The sequence below is a fragment of the Protopterus annectens genome, chromosome 8.part0 (assembly GCF_019279795.1).
Source record: "Protopterus annectens isolate FY-2018-M chromosome 8.part0, PAN1.0, whole genome shotgun sequence".
Taxonomy (NCBI): domain Eukaryota; kingdom Metazoa; phylum Chordata; order Ceratodontiformes; family Protopteridae; genus Protopterus; species Protopterus annectens.
In genome coordinates, this window is record NC_056741.1 from 260,370,629 (window position 1) to 260,391,384 (window position 20,756).

Below are 20,756 nucleotides of genomic sequence, written 5' to 3' on the forward strand. Positions count from 1 at the left end.
TATTAGTTTTATGGGACAGCCTGATTTATTCTACTCCCCAGTGGGGGAGCACTGCAAAATCCAGTAGTTTTGAGTCCCCTAAAGGTGAGGGGGGGAGATCCGCCCAATGGAGATAGGGAATCACAATGAGCTTTTATTCCCCTCAAGAAGCCAGGGAACTGGAAGGATGGAAAGATATTGTGCAGGTTCTACACCTTATGTCAGTAACATCTGGCACAAAGTGAATAAAAAATTTGGTTGTAATGGCTACATTAATAATGAATTGTGGTTTTCTTACTGTTTCCATGCATGACTTGACATCACTGAATGATTTAAAGTAAAAAAAAAAAAAAGGTTATTTGCAACATCTAACTAGGTCTTCAAGCTTTAAAATGCAGCACATTTTTGCGTCATGCTACAGGGGATGTATAACTTTGCCTCGACCATATAACGCTTCAAAATCCTGATACCAAGGTTCTGTTCCATAAATCACTACAGTCAGCAAAGTAAATGAAGGAAGAAAAAGCTCCAAATAAATGTTGTTGTATATTATTTTTAAGTACAAATTAAAAAAAAAAGACCACTGAAGGGGATTGTTTTCCAAGTGCATAGGGTGACTTATCAGAGCCCATTTTGAATCGAGCATTTTTGCAGAACAAAAATGCAAGAGTACAATGCATATAAGTGGTAGGATCAACATTGTGTAGAAACTGTGCTCTACATATGCTGTTAGATGTATAAATAATGGTAAGCATGGCAACATACTTATAGTTAGCTAATTTGTTAATAATTTTCCAGTAAGATTACTTAGGGAACCCACCAGAACAAGAGTCGTCGTATAATTTAGTCAGTTATGTGAAAAATCTTAATAATTTTTCCAGGATTCATTAGACTGAAAAAAAACATAAGAAAGGTTAGTATTTCATTTATCTCCAGCTAGCATAAGTTATGCCCTTGTTACAGTAGCATCTTACTTGGCTTGCATGTGAGTTGTGATTTGAGAGCTTCACTTGAACTTGCCTGGTATTGCTTCTCCTTAAAATTTATTTGATATTTCAATCTGTTGCTAGCAGGATATTGCTTCACTGCCGTAAGTAAAATATCAAATAACATTTTTATGTTACCCTGTTTACTTTGGTTTAATGTAGTTCACTTATAAAGCCACATTAAAGTATAACATTTTAGAACTTAAGGGTTATATGGAAAGCTCTGTTACTTAAGTTATATCAAGATCACGTCTCTTTCGTAGGCAGGTCTTTCTAATAAAAACAAAGGACTTCACTAAAAGCAGTTAAGATGCAGAAAATTTTCACAAAGTTGTAGAAGTCCTTTCAGGGTTTTTTACTTGTATATAGTCATTGCATCCAGTTTTAGAACACAGACGTTTTTATTAATTCTAATGTGTACTTTAAGTCCAATAAGAACTTCCTGAGATCATAGTGCTGACAACTTTTGTTTATAAACCTAAAATGTTCTTTGATTGTCATGAAGCAGGGATAGGCTAGTATTGTTAGTTAAATCCATTACAGCAGATATGTTAGGATGGTTTAGCTGGTGTCCTTTTGGGGGTCTGGAGGGCATTGTTAATGTTGGTGAAGCTGCCCGGTCTGAGACAACCTAGTGTGGATCAATAGGATTTGGAGGCATTGTGTCTTGGGCTGGTGTATTTTGTGCGTCTAGAATGGTGGTAGGTGTAAGGGTGCTGTATGATTTGCATATTTGTTTATGGTTGGACATGTTTATAGGGAGCATCCTGTCTGGTACAGTCTGCAATTCTTGTAAGAGACTGTAATACTACCATTTTTGCATATCATTTTACTAAATATGTAACTAATAAATACCTTTTGCAATAGTTGCATATTCTCCTTAAATATAATATTTATTCTAATAAAATCATGCATTTGTTCATTTTATGGATTACGTTGTTATAAGTTTTCAAAACTGGTGTTATTTTTGGCCAGAATTTAATTTTTTCCTTTTGATTTATTTTCCCAGTTTATTCCAATTTCTTTACCATCAAGCTCCTAAAGGAGCAATAGAGATTCTGTAAATGTAGGTTATATTTCTTTTAACCTTTTTTATTTTTCTTGCCAGTTATACCCCTAAAGAGAATACTTTATTATCATTTACACCTGCTAGTATTGGAATATTATATAAAAACACATGTTCGGCAAGCTTAAAATTCTGTTCATAATGCTTGACCAAATGCTTGAATTTGCTACCAGTAATTTCCAAGTGTTATACATTCAACTAAGTATGTTCCCAGTCTACATCTACATTTTCTTTACATCTCCAAAATATACAACTGTTTTTATTTTAGTGATCCTAGCTATGTTATGTGGAGTACAAAATGCTTTTAGTTTCTGTGCATATATTTGCCAAAATAGTGAGGTTGTAGCACACTTAATATAACCATTTTTTTAACCAGGTATCCCCAGTGGAGAGAGAGTGAGTCCGTTTTCAGGGATGACCCAGGAGCATTGTCTATGTGACTTGCTGAAGGTCACACAGTAAGCATATGGGGATTGATATTAGCATTAATATTTTCTTTTCTTTTAAAGTGAATTCTATTTTTTCAGTTATTAAATATTTGAAGTAACTGTCTACCGAATACAGATTTTCTCTTTCAATATTATATAAGTTAGATTGTATAGATTTATTCACAACAAAAAATAATAAAAATGACAGTTGTTGCAAAAAAAGCATATTTATTCATAAACACTCCTTGTGCCTCAGCATACAGTCTTCAGTGTGAATGCAAAATACAGCATACAATATAACACTCAAGTAATGTATTCAGTAAAATAAAGTATTAAGTAAAATAATTATATTAAATAAAATAAATTAAAATATCTCCAGTTAATCTATTTTAACCCATAAGGTACATTTTCAAAATATACACGCACACACACACACACACACACACATATATATATATATATATATATATATATATATATATATATATATGTGTGTGTGTGTGTGTGTGTGTGTGTATGTGTGTATATATATATATATATATATATATATATATATATATGTGTGTGTGTGTGTGTGTGTATATATATATATATATATATATATATATATATATATGTATACTTATCTTGTAGAGAGGCATGTTTTGCATGTGGTTATGCTCACCATTAAGTAAATTAACTTATAAGATCACAGAAGCTGAAAAGCCTTGTACATGCTCTTGAAATTTAGCAATGGGACTTTCAAATTTCCCTGTTTTAATATCCCTGATGTTCCTCAGTATAATAAAGTTTATATGAGCATTGTAAAACCTATGCAACCCTTTCAGAATCACAAAAAAATCTGTTCTTAACAGATTGTATGTCATTAATTTAACTAAAAAAGGGGACCATGTGTTTATAACAAAAGCAGCTACCATAGTGGGCAGTGCTCATAAAAGGTGGTTGACTCACAATGCCAGAAAATTGTTCATATTCAAAACTGTGTACCAAAAAGTGTGCAAGACTTTCAACCCCTTTTTTATGATAAAGTTGGCTTAGCACAGAGATGTTTTAAGAAAGCTATATACACAGTATTGCCTACCACTGTATTATATTTTATGACAAAAATATATGTTTATTTTAAGAATTTAAATTTATTATTGCCACTGTATATGTCAAGCAGGTGTTCTCTATGTTGTATATTGAGCTTGTTTTCTAGATAATAAACTTTTTTATAGACTACAGTAACAGAAGAATCCTTAAAGCGCAATCTAGAAATATATCTGCTACAACCTGTATTTGTTCTGAAAAAAATTACTCCTCAAACTACAAGCTCTCCTCACATTTAACAACTCATCATATGGCAAGAATTCTATTAAATGAGATGGGTGAAAACTGAAAGTATGTAAATAGTTATTGTATAATTTAGAATTATTTATTGTTCCTAACAAATGTCACATATATATAGTTAACCTTTGTGACTACAGGAGTATCTTCCAACTTCAAACCAAATATATTCTTATTAATCTGATTAATAAGTTCATTTGCTTGAGTACAAACTCCTTTACATAAAAATCAAATACTCAATATAATGATAAATGTTTTATGTGTTTCTTGAAAACTGTAAATTATAAATACAGTCTATTTCACAGTCCCTTCAAAAGATTTGCGTATGACAGAGCAAAGGATGCCCCATGGCTATATCCCTAAGTTGATGATAAACCATATTATTAAAAACAATCTAATTATTAAACAAACAAAATTCAGTCAATTCAGCAGTGTAGCCAGATATTGAGATATTGGGCAAAAAGTATTTTAAGGACCCTTATACCATCCACGTGTTGAATACTAGAATCGAGACTTTGCACATAATGAGTTAACCAGTACAAGTCAGGTACCCATTCCTTCCTTTTTAAGATTAAGCAATAGAGCACTCACTCCCTTTAAGTTTAAGCAACAGAGAAGTATTTAATACATGATGGTAATGTGAGGACTTTAAAAAAAGTGATCGTTAACAACATACCTCACATTCTCACGCAAACTTTCAAATTCAGCAAATTGGCCAACCTGGAAGGTTAAACATATCCTTATGTATTTTGTGGCAAATGGTAAAATTTGAGTGGTTTACTAAAACAATGAGTAATCTTATTTTGTACAATACTAATAGAAAAAAATTCCAAGATGAACTCCTTTATTTAATCCTTCATTAAACTGTAGGAAACAGGTATCTAAAATGTTAAAAATGCACACTTTCTTAAGTAACTTTGTCCTTTAAAATGTTGCATACATGTCATAATACTGAATATTATTCAAAATCACATTAATTCTTGTCCTTATTGACTGGCTGTATAGCAATGGTCTCATCTTTGCTTAAACTTTATAATGCATCCCACTCATTCTTAGAAATATTTGAATTAATGTATTTTTATCCTTAATGAAAGAAGAATATATGCATTCCACATCTGCTGTTTTCATCATAATAAAACAGTTAACATTTTCTTTAACAAATGCTGTGATGAGTTTACTAAGGTGTGTACAACATCAGTATTCAACATGCTGTAAGCATTAACCAACATACAATACGAAAAAGAAAAGAAAAACTCATCACTGGATTCCACATCAGGAAAATTGAGTTCAGCAGTTGGTATATTAATAACTCTGCCCAGTAACATATTGAGTATAATTTTTTTGCATAATTTAAAATAATCTGTTTTCATCTGATATAACCTGGGTAAAACAGTGGGAATAAATTTAACTCCAAAATGAAATACTTCAAAAACTTCAGTGCCAAAAGGAATGTCCTACATGTAGTTATAATTGTGTTGTCATCAAAAAGTACCTCAGACAAAAAAAAATAGCCTCAGTAGAATAGGCAAATTTTACATATTTCATGCCAAGGTTACTGAATGATAGCATTTCATTGTTGTAATAGTTACCTCTATTTGATGAATTAAAATTGCATTTTCTGCCCTTGAAGGAACAAAATCCATCATAATCTTGTAAATTTGATTCAGGTGCACAGAATTATCAGATGAATCCTTATTGTACCTGTGTCCACACCACCTTTGCCTGTTTTGGTTTATAGAGGTACAATACTATTTTATATGCCCTTAACCTCCTTCCCCTTAGCTGCTTGCTACTCGTACTGCATAAGGAGGATAGCAGTACCAAACCCGGTATTCATATGCTACTTGGCAAATTTAAGTGCACAGTTGTACTCTGCATATCCTGCTGCAGTTTTCCAGCTTCCACCAGGAGTCATTAGCACAGGCTGTTTATTTCCATAGATTGGGTGAGCCAGAATTAGTCTGTCACTCCCACTGTCCCTAGTAGGTTTCATCAGCATCAAGATTGCTAGTTGGTTCTGGATTGTGTGGATAATTGACTGGTAATTCTAAACCTTCTGGATTTTGATTGCATACTTGAGCTTTACAGATGTATTCCCATTATTCCTTTCTATTTACTCTTCCCAGTTTTTTCTAACCTCCTCTCATTTTTATATTGTTATCGCACAGTATTTTGGGAGCATGTCATCTTGTCTAAGGTAATTTCGACAAATGCAAATTAACCAAAACTAGTTTGCGGAAACCACTTTTGTTGATGGTGGAAATTGTCTTTTCTCCACTGTTGTGCAACCTCTAAGTTGGTATATATAATTCCTGGGGGGAGGGTACTCTTAAATTGGAGGGGGTGCAGTGGGGCTTGCCCCCCCTGTAGAAAGTTCTTTTAATGTTCACTGAAGGTGGTTTCAGTGAAGTGGTTTCATTTTTTTGAGTTCATTGAAACCACCTTTGATGAATCTCATGAATCCCAGTGTTTTATACAACTAGTCAATTATAGATTCATAGGTAGGTACTAGGCTATTCGCCCTAGGGCCTATATAAGCCTAGCCAAATGGTACCCTGGCTTTTGCCACCCAAGAAAATTATTTTCCCATGCCCCTGTCAAGCAGAGCCACAGAAGTGATCCCCGGGGTGAATTTCCTATCTCCCATCCAGTCATCAAGATATTTCTTGAAGAGTGCTAATGAGGAGCTTTGTTTGATATAGATAGGTAGTTTGTTCCAGAATATGGGAAGTCTCTGGGACAGGAATCTATCCCTCCAGCATGTTCTGTTTATTGTGCTGACAAGATTTAGGTCCCTAGAGCGTGTAGCTCGGAGGGATTGAGATTTCTTTAAGTGGAACATGTCCAACAGCTCTGGGTTTGACATAGCTTTGTATGTTAGGCAGAGATCGCCTCTGAGTAGGCAATATGCGACAGAATAAAGCTGGAGTTTTTTGAGATGGTTTGCATAGGGCATCTGTTTGAGGCCAGTAATCCTCTTTGTGAGGTATTTCTGTGGCCTTTCCAGTTGTTTTAAATGTCTTGTGAGGTACATACCAAAAGGGATGTTGTACTCTGTGTTGGATCTAATGAGTGATGAGTAGAGGGGAACAATGACCTCTCTTTTCCTGGATGAGAAACCTTTTGTGATGGTGTGCCATGTAGAAGGATTTCCTGACTACTGTGGCGATGTGATTATCAAAGGAGAGACTACTGTCCACCTGTGTCCCAAGGTCTCATCACACTTTTTGTGTTAAGTAGACTACTGCCTATGTGGTAGTTCATGGGTACAGAGTTTTTACCAAAACGGATGACAATGCACTTTTTGGCATTGAGCTTGAGGCCATGGCTTTGACACCAGGCATCGTCTCAGTGAGGCCCTTTTGTAGGATGTCCACATCATTAAAAGTTTTGATTATGGCTCCTAGTTTGCAGTCATCTGCAAACTTTGTTAGCCAAAGACCTTCTGTGTTAGCCTGTAGTTCGGAAAAGTAGATACCAAACAGGAGAGGACCTAGGACTGAACCCTGTGGTACTCTACTTGTCACTGGTCTGAAGTTGGATTTAGAGTCTGCTACTTTCACAGTGTGGGTTCTGTCACTGAGCCAGTTGGCAACCCATCTTATGACATAGGGATTTATACCTAGTTTAGTAAGTTTATCTGTAATTCCAGAATGGGGGGTGGTGTTGAAAGCCTTGGAGAGATCTAGATAGGCTGTGTGAACTACCTTACTCTCATCTACGGCTTTGGTGACCCCTTCAAAGAAGTCTAGCAGGTTTAGGAGACATGATCTGCCTTTTATAAACCCAAACTGGGTAGGGTCCAGAGTTTGGAGATTACCAATGTCATTGTTTGTAAGTTCCATGATGATACGTTCCATAGCCTTGCAGACCAGGCTCGTCAGGCTAATGGGGTGATAGTTCCCAGGGTCTGTGGTGGCTCCCCCTTTGTGGATTGGGATAACAGTTGCTGTGCGCCATTCAGTGGGCACAAAGCCTGAGGTGAGGCTATGTTTGAACATGGTACTTAGGTGGGGTGCCAGTACGTTCTATAGTTCATGTAGAACGCAGCCTGGGATGTTGTCAGTTCCCATGGATGCTGTGTTCTTGGCTTTGGAGAGTTTTTTTTTTCCCCTGTGCAGCCGTGATTACAGGAACTTTGCATTCTTCCAGTACAGAGATGGGCCCTTTAGGGGATGAAAGAGGGTTAAAGTTAGCACTGAACTTATCTGCCAGGATGTTGGCAATATCAGTTGGTTCTGTATATTTAGTGCCATTGTGCTGTAACTCAGAGCAGATCTGAGTGTTGCCATTGAGATTCTTGACATGGCTATAGAATGCTTTGTGGTTGTCTTTAGAATCGGTGGCAATTTTGTTTTCGTAACTAGCTTTGGAGGATTTTATGAGGGATCTCAGCTTCTTACTGAGGCTGACCATGGAGTTCCTCCAATCATGGGATTTTACTCTTTTTTTGCAACAGTTTCTTTCTTCTGTTGTAGAGTTTGTTTCTGGCAGGGGACCACCAGATTGGCTTCCTTATTTGGAGGATAGCATCTTGGTTCTGTTAGGGATTGCATGATCCATACACTCATGCAAGTGCTTATAAAGAGTTATTGTATAGGCTTCAGCAGTCTTGCCTCTATTGTCCATCAGCATGGGTGTCGTGAAGTTTGCCACATCTGTCATAAGAAGCGTGACGTTGGCTTTGGAGAAATTTTTTACGGTGGTTTCCCTAATGGATGGTGGAGGGTGGGATGTGGATGTCTAGGGTGATTTGCTTCTGGTCTGATCTGACTAACGAGTGATTGACCTCTGGTGTGGAACACTGGTTGCCCATGTTGGTTGTGACCAGGTCGATTGGATATTGCTGCCCCTGGTGGAGGTGTGGATAAGTTGATCCAAGGCATTGGAATTTATGAATTCCAGAAAACGTTGAGCACAAGAGTTGGTACATGAGGAGTTTTTCCAGTTAATGGTGGAGTAGGTGAAATCACTCATTGTTAGGATGTTAGGTTGTACCCTAATATTTTGCACTGTATCAGGAAATGAGGAGTGGGAATCCTGGGGCATGGTGGGGGATCTGTAGCAAGCTACAGTTTGGATTGCGGTCTTACCCAGAGTTAGTTGCACTTGGATAATCTCGAATGCATTATGCTGAGCAACTAGCCTGCAGGTGTGGATATCCTTAATGAATATGGACATGCCTCCGCCTTTAGTGCTTCGGTCCAGGTTAGGTGGCCGAAAGGTGTAGTATGAATTATAGCCTGGTAATGCAGGGGTGCTCTCTGGAGCCTTGAACCAGGTCTGTGTCACTGCACAGATGTCTATGTTCTCCATTTTAAGGAGTGCATAGAGTGAGTGCATTTTGAGGTTTAGACTTCTAGCATTAAGTAGCATTACCCTCAGATTTTGCTTGCTTGTACATGTTACAGTGGTGAATTTGTCATTTGAATCTTGCCTAAAAAAGGCACTGTAGGGCTGGCAAGAGCCTTAGCCAGTATCCGGAATCCCAAGGGCGACAGGTGCAGGCCATCTCTGGCAAAGCATCTTGGTTTATCGATCATGTCATCCCAGGCAGACGGATACTGGATCCCCTTAGAATGACACCAGAAGCTTAGCCAATTGTTGAAGTCAATCATTTTGTCCTTGTACTGTGGTATCATTCTGGGTGATGGCAGGATGCTACTCAGAGCTAGGGTCATACCTGCCTGGGCTACAAGATCGGACAGCTCCTCCATGTCTCTCTCCATGTAGCCCAGGGAGATACTTCTCAGGTCATTCACACCAACATAGACATTGACAGAGTCATATTTGTACTTGTTGTGGAGTGACCTGAGTGCATGCATTATGTGGTGGATCCTGGCATCTGACAGGCAGCTGACAGTAACTTTCTCCATGTTTAACCTGGTGAGTGGAGTATCAGTGTGCCTGACTATAGAGTCACCTATGACTAGAGTGCTGGGTACGTTGTTATGCCTTATGAGCTGTGGTTGAGTGGCACACTGAGTTTGTGGGCTATGCATCATTTGGGTTGTGTTGGGGGGTGGATGTTTCTTGAGTTTCTGCTTTGGAGGTCCCTGTTGCTTGGTTAGATTTTTTTTGAGAGCCTCCGCGAATGTAGGTGTGTGTTTTATGTTTCTGTGTGTGTGTGTTTTGGTGGTGTAGGTTTTGAGGGACTATGTGATGAGTCTGGTGTGGTGCAAGTGTTTACCTTCTCCTCTTGACTGTCTAGTCCAGTCTTGGGTGAAGAGAGCTTTGCTTCCAGTTTGGCTATATAACTGCATCTCTCACAGGTTGTAATGTTAGGGTGGTAGGAGGAGAAGGTTGTCTGTGTACATGAAGCAATTGCTGCATTGCCCCAAGATGCCCATATTCATCAGGTAGACAGGAGAAAACACCGGGAGCTGACCCTTAGACATGCTTGGATAGGTGCTTATTTATTAAGTACTAAAAAGTGTTTTCCTGTAGACAAGTGAGGAAAGTTGAGTGCTGTAGTAATTTGTAGCTTATTTAGTGCTTACAGTGAGTTCTGAACAAGTGCTGAGCTCAAAGAAACAGATTTGAGTATTGAAACTAGAACTGGCTTGTTCTAAGAAACAAAATTAAGCTAGACTGTGTCCCTCCAAGGCAGAAAGACTTGGGGGCTCAGAAACTTACAGTCTTGGGTACAGCAAATCTGTATCTGGACTAGACAACTTACAGGAAAGGTTGGAAACAAGCTTAGAAAAACATTTTTTTTTGTAAAGGGGAAAGGAGGAGCAGAAACTAACTGGATTGGCCTTCTCAAATGTTCTCCCTGGATTAGGTAGAATGAGGTTCTAGACTCAAGTAGAGTTTGTCTTTCACTTAGCATGCTGTTTCCATTTTTGTATGCCTGTACTCCATTATTAGGCCTTGATGGGAAAGGCACTCTGTATCCTGGTTAGCATCATCCCAACCTGTTACCTTTTTCTCCCAAGTTATCTGATCTCAGTACCTTGGTTCCTTTGCTAATTTCCTCCAATAGATTCAAGCCCCTTCTTGCAAGATGTGATACTAAACAAAGGACCCATCTGCATGAGTTGGTGGCAGCTCAGGTGGATGTAAAAGAATCCCATAGCACCTGTCAAAGAGAGTTTGGGAAGTTCCCCGATACTCTGGCCAAATTGCCTCCAGTAGTATAAATACCACTTCAGGTCTTCTCTGAAAAGACAGCAAAGGATTGATGAGTATTTTCTGTATACCTACTTGTAGATATCCTTATTAGTAAATCTCTTGTCTTCATTCTATTGCTGGCTTAGTTCTTGGAATGCATTCTCCTACTTGTAATGCTCTGTATGATTGTTATTCTTCTTAAGGATTTGCATCCAAATTGGTAGCCTCACTCTCTCAGAACCCCCACCCCATTTCATGGTCATCCTTTTCTACTTCGGTTTATAACCTGCTTGAATCTTAACATTTTCACAGATTGTATCTGACTATCCATACCTATATTCATGAACATGTACTTAATTTTTGCATTATTTTCTGCCCAGTCTCCTCCCGCATATGTTTAACTGATGATAATCCATGTAAATAAATACTTCATCTAATGTCCTCTCAAGTATGGGTATTGCAGAACCATTTCATGTGTGAGTTCATAGTTTACTACTGTAGATTTTGTTTTGTCTTCATTTCATTTTTTTTTAAATGAAATCCCTCAAAAGACTTATAACTGTCTCAAAATGTTCCACAACACCAAACTATCCTTTTCTAGATTTCTCAAGTACAAAACAGTAATATAGTAGTATAATACCTTTATATAATGCTAACTTTTCTTGTTTGCAACACCAGCTTTATCCTATTTGTGAATCCCTTTTTTGCCAACACCTCTAAATAAAAAAATACTCAAGGGAAAGAGGAGATTACGATTGGTAATTCTTTTCTCTGACTCGTCAATATCTTTATTAATTCTGTTATTCTGTCCAGGAGCAAAAATACTGCCCGTGCCTAATTATAAAATCCCAGCTGACACCATTGAATGCTTTCTCTGCATCAAGATTCATCAACAGCAGCTGTATTTCCATATTCTCTATTTACCTCTGGATCATCAGTCTGTTAATGTTATCAAATGCTTGCCTCCCTTCCCACCACAAAATGACATTGATACACATCTGCCATTCTGTTAGTTAAGACAAGCATGGCTTAAAATTGAAATGAGTATATATAAAGCTGGGTATGAAGGGTCTTATCTCTCTTTTGGCAATGTGTAGCCAGCACTGCTTTCTTCTTCGATGCTGGTACTCACCTCACCACCACCACCATTTTTTTTCTAGAATGTTGTTAAACAAAGAGCCTTCCAGATCTTTATCACTTTCTTCCCTCCTAACTTTCAGATTTTCATAGGAATGCTGTCTGTTTATAGAAAGTTCACTGTTGATGATTATACATCATTGTTTTGATTTAATTTCTTCCTATGTCTGCTATCTTTCTCTAAACTTGGTATAAACCAAGCTTTCCATAAATCTTTCCATTTGTGCCTTTTCTTGGTTTTCCCTTTCTTCTTCTTCTTTATAAAAGTGTTATAAAAATTATGAAATATTTCTAATGCAATTCTTATCTTCTGTTGCTCAAGTCATTGTGTTAAAAGTTTTTCATGCTTAACTGTTATCAAAAATTGTTTAAAGCAACCTTTCTAAACTCGTGCATATTGTCCAGCTATCCCTTTGTCTTTAGCACTTCGCAGCTGCTCCTCTTGTTCTGAGAGATTTCTCTTCTTGTGCAGTACTTTTACTTGTTAGCCCCTCTAAATCATTTGGATTATTTTCCCATTTCTCTCTCTCTATATTTCTGCCATGCTTTTAAAGTCCACTTTCATTTCATCTTGCAAGCTATCCCTTCTGAAGTAATCTCTGTTTTCCCTGATAACTCTTGTACCCACTACTTGTTCTTTAAATTCCTTTGTTTTGGCAGATAGGATGTCTGTTTACATCATTACAGTGTTTTTTATTGGTACATGATGTGATAGTTATTTGATGGATCTCAACTGTTTCAGTTAAATACACATGCTCTGATAAGATATAATTTCTATCCAATCGAGTACAGTTATTGTATCTTTGGGAATAATATGTAAATTCTGAATGAATTCACATATTCCATACCAAAATATTCTCCTCTCTCTCCAGAAATCTACCATATTTTATTATATTTTCCTTTCTAAGTCCCCAGTACATCCTTACTACAAATCAGGTTCCAGCCCCCACCCAATAAATATTCCCCTCTGAAAGCATATTTTTTCCAAAATTATCCTGTGCTCCATAGTAGTTTTAGGTGGAATACAAATACATGCCATCACAATTTTCATTCACTGCCAGTAGCTTCCCGGTACCACAAATGTACCATTATTGTCCATTTTGTCTGTTATTATTGGGTTCCCTCTTGCAGTCAGTATTATTACTCCTTTTTCCCTTTGTCCGTGATAATCTGTTGAATGTCCACCCTCTAACTCTTCCTTTGTCAAATGCCTGTGTCTTTGTCTATGCAGATGCACCTTATTTGACAGTGCTACTTGCACCTTACATTTGTTAAATAAAATTGAATACACTCTGCTTTTTTGTCTTTACCTGTAAGACCTTTTACTGTATATTAATTATTGTCTATGTAGCCTTTTTAATACAGTCATTACTCCTATTTATTATACACAACAGTTCTTTTGAATACATGCTGTTTTTGTGTTGCTGTTTACACCCACACACCACTGCCTAGCAACCTGATCTTGTTTGTAGTTTTTGGACCCATGTCACATTTCTTAGACTTTTTGCCTCAGTAAAAACACTGAAGAAGGAAAATATCTAATACAGTTTAAAGAAAAATCCCCTTTTAACTAATAGCAAATATACATAACTGTTAGCACTTTCCAGAAAGCAAACCTACCTCTCCAAATAGGAGCAATTCTAACTTGATGGCTACACCCACAGGTTTTACCATTTTAAACTTATGGTTAACCATTCGAATGTGCATGTTAGAGCTTGTGTTCCCAATTAATACAGATTGTTGTCTGTTCGTATTGTATCGCTATACCCCCAAAGTGTTAAAAACAGATTGCATGCTTTCAGTAAACCCTAACCTTTAGCCTTAAGAAAAAGTGCACTGGCTAACTAAAGTGAACTGGCTAACTTAAGTGAACTAAATTGTTCTCTCTTATGTTTAACGCGTTAAAGATCTAAGGCTGCTGGGGAGGAGCCTACATGTATAATTATGCATATCCCAGGGTTTTAAACTTTATTTTTCTTTTCGCTGAACAACTTGCCAATATCAGTATCTCTCTAAATTGTTCCTTACAAATTTTACTCAGAACACACGAACACACTACTCAGACCTGTCATAATTAATTGCCTGCACCTGCGGACTGCTTACCTTCAGCCAAAAGGAGGTGCTGATTAAAAAAAAAAAAAAACAGCTACTTACTTTGCAAATATAATAGCAAGCCACCTTTTTTGTCCAATTCTTGCTGAATGTCTATATATTTAAGAGCATTAGTCTAAACATGCATTTCTTTAAAGTCAGGAGAAATCATTATATTTTAATTATACACATGACTTACAGGAAAAAGCTAGCAGTGTCCCAATTGAAGTACCATATTTTCCAGAAGAATACCGAGGTGGAAAGATCCTTTGTAGTGTCACACAATAGAAAGATAGTTAACAATGAAAGTAGGACCCTCAAAGTTTCTTCTTGTCTGAAGGTATCTCTTTATTTGTAAATGCAACTTTACAGGCAGATGAGCGCTACTTGGATAATGTTAAAACTTGTAAGAGCATGGACTGTTTCAGTTGTTCAGAGAGGGGGTGTTCATCGAGATATGCCTGCCCTCAGGGGTGGTGGTATTGGTGGAGGATAGATCACCACTGGGAGGTGGGGCGGTGTAGAACACTGCCTTACCAAACAAGTTTTACCCGTTTCCAAAGTTATACCAGCTTTGTTTCAGTTGTATCTAATGAAAGATGCCAAATCTACTCAAAATGATAGTGAAGTAAACTGTAGTGGAAATCAAAATCAAGTCCATTTAAAAAAAGGAAAAAAAAATGTGCCTTAATCTGTCACTTTTCTACACTACAGTTATTTTTTCTTTATTATAAAACCAATGTTAAATGTTGCCTAGGCATGAATACCACCTTCCAGAAAATGACATTCCCAGCTTAAACCATTATAAACTTATAAAACAAAAAGGTCAAAATACCCAGCATTTTTAATCCTGTCAATAAATAGAATGACAGAAAGAGTGTCAACTTTCTGGAGTCAATTCTGCTGCGCTATCACGTATCTTCCTCAAATCTGCATTCATGTGCTGATTCCTATAGCTGATAGTTCCAGTGTGTTCATCTAAAGTGGGTGAGATACTGCTAACAATCCAGGGTTGATTTAGTCACTTGTGGGTGACAAGGAGCTCACTTGGTAGTTATTTAGCCAAATAAGAGATATACCTGTTTAGGTTCTTGGGGTTATATCCTTAATCATTATTCCTTCTTTATATAACACCTGAACCAGGTTATTGAGAAATCCACCCGGCTGGGAACAGGAAACAGACTGGTTTTGCCCTCTGGCATCTTCAATGTATAATTGCAAGTAAGCTAATCACTGTGCTTTTATAAAGAAATCCAGTATAGAGCTTGATACAGTCAAGAAAATACACACAGAAAAAGACATGTAACTGAAAAGAAAAAAACATGTGCATGTATGTATATATATATATGTGTGTGTGTGTGTGTGTGTGTATGTATGTATATATACATATATATATATATATATATATATATATATATATATATTTGTATATGTATATAAAATGCATTTATATATATATATATATAAATGCATTTATATATATATATATATATATATATATATATATATATATATATATATCATATACATATACATGAAAATACATTCTAATTCCATCAGAAAGTCTCATTTAAACCTGGTTTAAACAAAGCCTCCAAATCCACATTTTTCTTTTTGATCTAAAATCCTATGTTTCTTACCATCCGCTATATCATCTCCCTTTATACCATCAGTACCAATAAAAATGAAGTGAGCTCCCCTCCATGTTCCATCATATGTTTACAGAGATGACTTCTACTCCATTTGCAATTCAAGTCACTAATATGCAGTGCTATTCTATGTTTAAATGGCCGTGATATTTGTCCCCCATAGAATGCTCCACACTAGCAAACTGCCATATAAATTACCCATTCCGTACAACAGGTAATTAAAGAACGGATATCAAATATCTTAGTGTTGATGGAGGTGAATGATTTCATTTTGGATACAACTTTACAATAAGTGCAATTCCCACAAAATGTACAACTTCGAGGTGCCTCTGTACCTGATCCCACAATTTCTTTCCTACTCTTTTTGAAATCAGATAGACATTTCCCAATATTCCTGCCTTTCCTATATCTGAAGGTACAACCATCTCCTAAAATTTGACCAAAATAGGGGTCAGATTTCAAACTATCCCAATACTTAGTAATAACTTCTTTGATTTTAAAGGTATTGGTACCATATGTAGTAATGAATCTCAGACTTAAATCTGAAATAACTCTTTCATCCTGACTACCATTACATTTTAATATGTCATGCCTATTGGTTGTATGTGCTATTCCATATGCTTGATCCACTATATTGACATTGTATCCCCTACTCAAAAATCTGTGTTTCATCTTGTGGGCTTCAGTGTCAAAATCTTGTTCAGAACTACATATCCTACGTAATCTTAAAAATTGTGCTTTTGGTATGTTCCTAACTATGTGTGCAGGATGGCAACTAGAGGCTAGCAAGATGGAATTTTTAGTAAACAGTTTACGATATAGGCTTGTAGCCAAAGTGCCATCAGTCACCTTAGAAACATTGACATCTAGGAAATCAGTATTAAACATTTGTATTTTGCCCACAAAAACAATACCATAGTCATTATTGTTGAGATATTTCACAAAGTCATGATAGACAGCAACAGGACCATTCCAAATGCACCAACAATCATCCAAGTAGCGCTGCCACATATTAAGATATTTAAGAAAGGGATTAGCGATGATATAAATCAATTTATGTTCAAGATAACCCATAAAAAGGTCTGCATATATGGGTGCAAAAGTGGCACCCATAGCAGTACCATTGAGTTGTAGATACCAATCCTCCAGATAAAAAGGCATTATGTTGTAAAACCAATCTCAAAAGTGACAACAAAAAGTCAGTTTCTATCTCAGAACAATCATTGAACTCTTGTAACCAGAACCTTACTGCCTTTATACCACCATCGTGCGGTATACTCGTATGTAGAGGCTGCACATCCATTGTGCTGAAATAAGCATTAGATGGTGGTTGTACTTCATCAATAAGTACCAAAAATTGATTTGTGTCTTTAATATGGGCACGAACCAACGGCAACAAAGGCTTCAATTTAATTTCTAAATATACCAAGATAGATTCAGTAACTGAGCCAATACCAGACATTAGGCCTTCCTGGAGGATTATTCCTAGATTTGTGAATCTTTAGTAGTAAATAAAAGTAAGGCAGCTGGGGGTCATCCACACTCAACTGGTTAACCAAATATTTATCAATTAGGCCAGTGTTCTTTGCTTCTGTCAAAAAATTGTCAATATAGGACTTGAAGGTAGAAACAGGATTAAATTAAATTTTGCAATAGGCTTGAATGTCATTCAACTGTCTGGTAACTTCATTATTATATAACACCAAAAAACAGTAGCCGTACTTAACGAAAAATGAAAATTAATAAAAAAAAAAGACGGCCAAGAACACCCAAAAGCTTTAATAAAACATTAAACAGTAAGCGCTTTCATCACCTGTAGTGACTTCTTCAGACTGAATAATGATACAAAGCACTACCAATTTAAAGTGCATTCTAACAAGCTACTGATTAAATAGTTAGATAATTAAATAATCAATACATCAAACATTCTTTAAATGATGCTTCAAGCCCTATCTTTTTAAGTAAGCAATAAACTCATCTCTATTATTTAAGCCGGGTGGAAAACAGGCATTAAGCCTCACTTGCCACATATATTCTCTCCAGCTTAATTCACTCTCTGCATCAAACCTTCTATCATAATTATAAATTTCTTCCAGAACAATAAATTTAAACTTAACATTACATTTACTGGAAGCATAATGCTTCGCTAACGCATTCTTTAAGTCTTCTGTCTCAACAGCATACTTATGTTCATACACTCATTTATATAATTCTCTGACAGTACGTCCAACATAAAAAGAAGAGCATGACTGACATAAAATTAAATATACAACATACTTGCTTTTACAACTAAAAGACTTGTTAAAATTGTATTTAAAACCATTAATATTAACTTCGCTAACATCTGTTAGCAAATAATCACATAACTTGCAGTTAAAACACTTCAGCATTCCTAATTTTTTAATATTTAGACTGATAGGTTTCTCCATCTTACTCTGGAACAATTAGATAATTAAATAATCAATACATCAAACATTCTTTAAATGATGCTTCAAGCCCTTTCTTTTTAAGTAAGCAATAAACTCATCTCTATTATTTAAGCCGGGTGGAAAACAGGCATTAAGCCTCACTTGCCACATATATTCTCTCCAGCTTAATTCACTCTCTGCATCAAACCTTCTATCATAATTATAAATTTCTTCCAGAACAATAAATTTAAACTTAACATTACATTTACTGGAAGCATAATGCTTCGCTAATGCATTCTTTAAGTCTTCTGTCTCAACAGCATACTTATGTTCATACACTCATTTATATAATTCTCTGACAGTACGTCCAACATAAAAAGAAGAGCTTGATTGACATAAAATTAAATATACAACATACTTGCTTTTACAACTAAAAGACTTGTTAAAATTGTATTTAAAACCATTATTATTAACTTCGCTAACATCTGTTAGCAAATAATCACATAACTTGCAGTTAAAACACTTCAGCATTCCTAATTTTTTAATATTTAGACTGATAGGTTTCTCCATCTTACTTGAATATTAGATAATTAAATAAGCAATACATCAAACATTCTTTAAATGATGCTTCAAGCCCTTTCTTTTTAAGTAAGCAATAAACTCATCTCTATTATTTAAGCCGGGTGGAAAACGGGCATTAAGCCTCACTTGCCACATATATTCTCTCCAGCTTAGTTCACTGTCTGCATCAAAGAGAGAGTGAATTAAGCTGGAGAGAATATATGTGGCAAGTGAGGCTTAATGCCTGTTTTCCACCCGGCTTAAAAAATAGAGATGAGTTTATTGCTTACTTAAAAAGAAAGGGCTTGAAGCATCATTTAAAGAATGTTTGATGTACTGATTATTTAATTATCTAACTATTTAATCAGTAGCTTGTTAGAATGCACTTTAAATTGGTAGTGCTTTGTATCATTATTAAGTCTGAAGAAGTCACTACAGGTGATGAAAGCGCTTACTGTTTAATGTTTTATTAAAGCTTTTGGGTGTTCTCAGCCGTCTTTTTTTATTAATTAAACTTCATTATTATATTCTACTTTATCCCAAATAACAGTAGCACCCCCCCCGTCAGCTTTAGTAATAACAACATTTTCATTATTTAGTAAATAAAACAATGCTTCATGCTGTCTGAAATTGAGGTTGCACCATAATTTTTAAAAATAGAATATTGACTTGCATGCAGTTCACAAAGTACCCTCTGCTCAAATGTTCTCACTGTTGGCTGACAGGGAGGTTGAAATATAGATTTTTTAAACCTAAAGCTAGCATTATTTGCTTCATTACCATCCTGTTTAGCATGATAAAAAAATGTTAAATGCAGATGAGAGACAAAAAAGCCTGTCGCCTCGCCATGCAACAAATGGCCAAAGGGCCCTTTAGAAGAAGCAGAAGGAAACACGCAAGAAAAGGACATGCAACAAATACTGAGGCAGATGTTGGGCAATTGGCCCATGTTGAAGAAGGGCAAGCAACGATTGTTGTACTAAATGTGGACATTGAAGCTGCATGTGAAAATAGTTTGGTGACGAATTTAACATCTGTGAATTTTTCTAAAGATCAGGTGGGGGTCTTAAATAAAGGTCTGGGGTTCATATTTAGCTTTTTTGTGTCTCATCATGTTGTTGCTTCTGTTGTTAAATGTTTTTGTTGTGCCTTGAATTTAAATTTTTTTTAATAATACTAAACAGGATGGTAATGAAGCACATAATGCTAGGTTTAGGTTTAAGAAATCTACATTTCAACCTCGCTATCATCCAACAGTGAGAATATTCAAACAGACGGTACTAACGTGAATTTCATGTAAGTCAATATTCTATTTTTAAAAATTATGGTAGCAACCTGAATTCCAGACAGCGTGAAGCATTGTTTGATTTACTAAATAATGAAAATGTTATTACTAAAGCTGATAAGGGGGGTGCTAATATTATTTGGGATAAAGTAGAATATAATAATGAGGTTACCAGACAGTTGAATGATATTCAAGCCTATTGTAAAAATTCATTTAATCCTGTTTCTACCTACAAGTCGTATATTGACAGATTTTTGACGGAAGCAAAGAACACTGGCCTAATTGATGAATATTTGGTTAACCAGTTGAGTGTGGATGACCTCCAGCCACCTTACTTTTATTTACTACCAAAGATTCACAAATCTAGGAATAATCCCCCAGATAAGCCTATTGTCTCTGGTATTGGCTCAGTTATTGAATCTATCTCGGTTTATTTGGAGATGAAATTGAAGCCTTTCTTGCTGTTGGTTCATGCCCGTATTAAAGACACAAATCAGTGTTTTACTTATTGATGAAGTACAAACATCACCTAATGCTTATTTGAGCACACTGGATGTGCAGTCTCTATATATACACGAGTATACCGCACAATGGTGGTATTAAGGCAGTAAGATTTTGGTTACAAGAGTCCAATGATTGTTCTGAGATAGAAATTGACTTTTTGTTGTCACTTTTGAGATTGGTTTTAGAACATAATGCCTTTATGTTTTAATATTACAGGGAATGG

At 36.0% G+C, this 20,756-nt stretch overlaps 1 protein-coding gene across 2 annotated transcripts in view; it reads left to right on the forward strand.

Moving 5' to 3' along the window:
• Window positions 1-20,756, forward strand: part of DENND4B (DENN domain containing 4B) — a 2,518,380-nt gene that overhangs the window by 2,388,465 nt on the left and 109,159 nt on the right. The window lies entirely within an intron of this gene.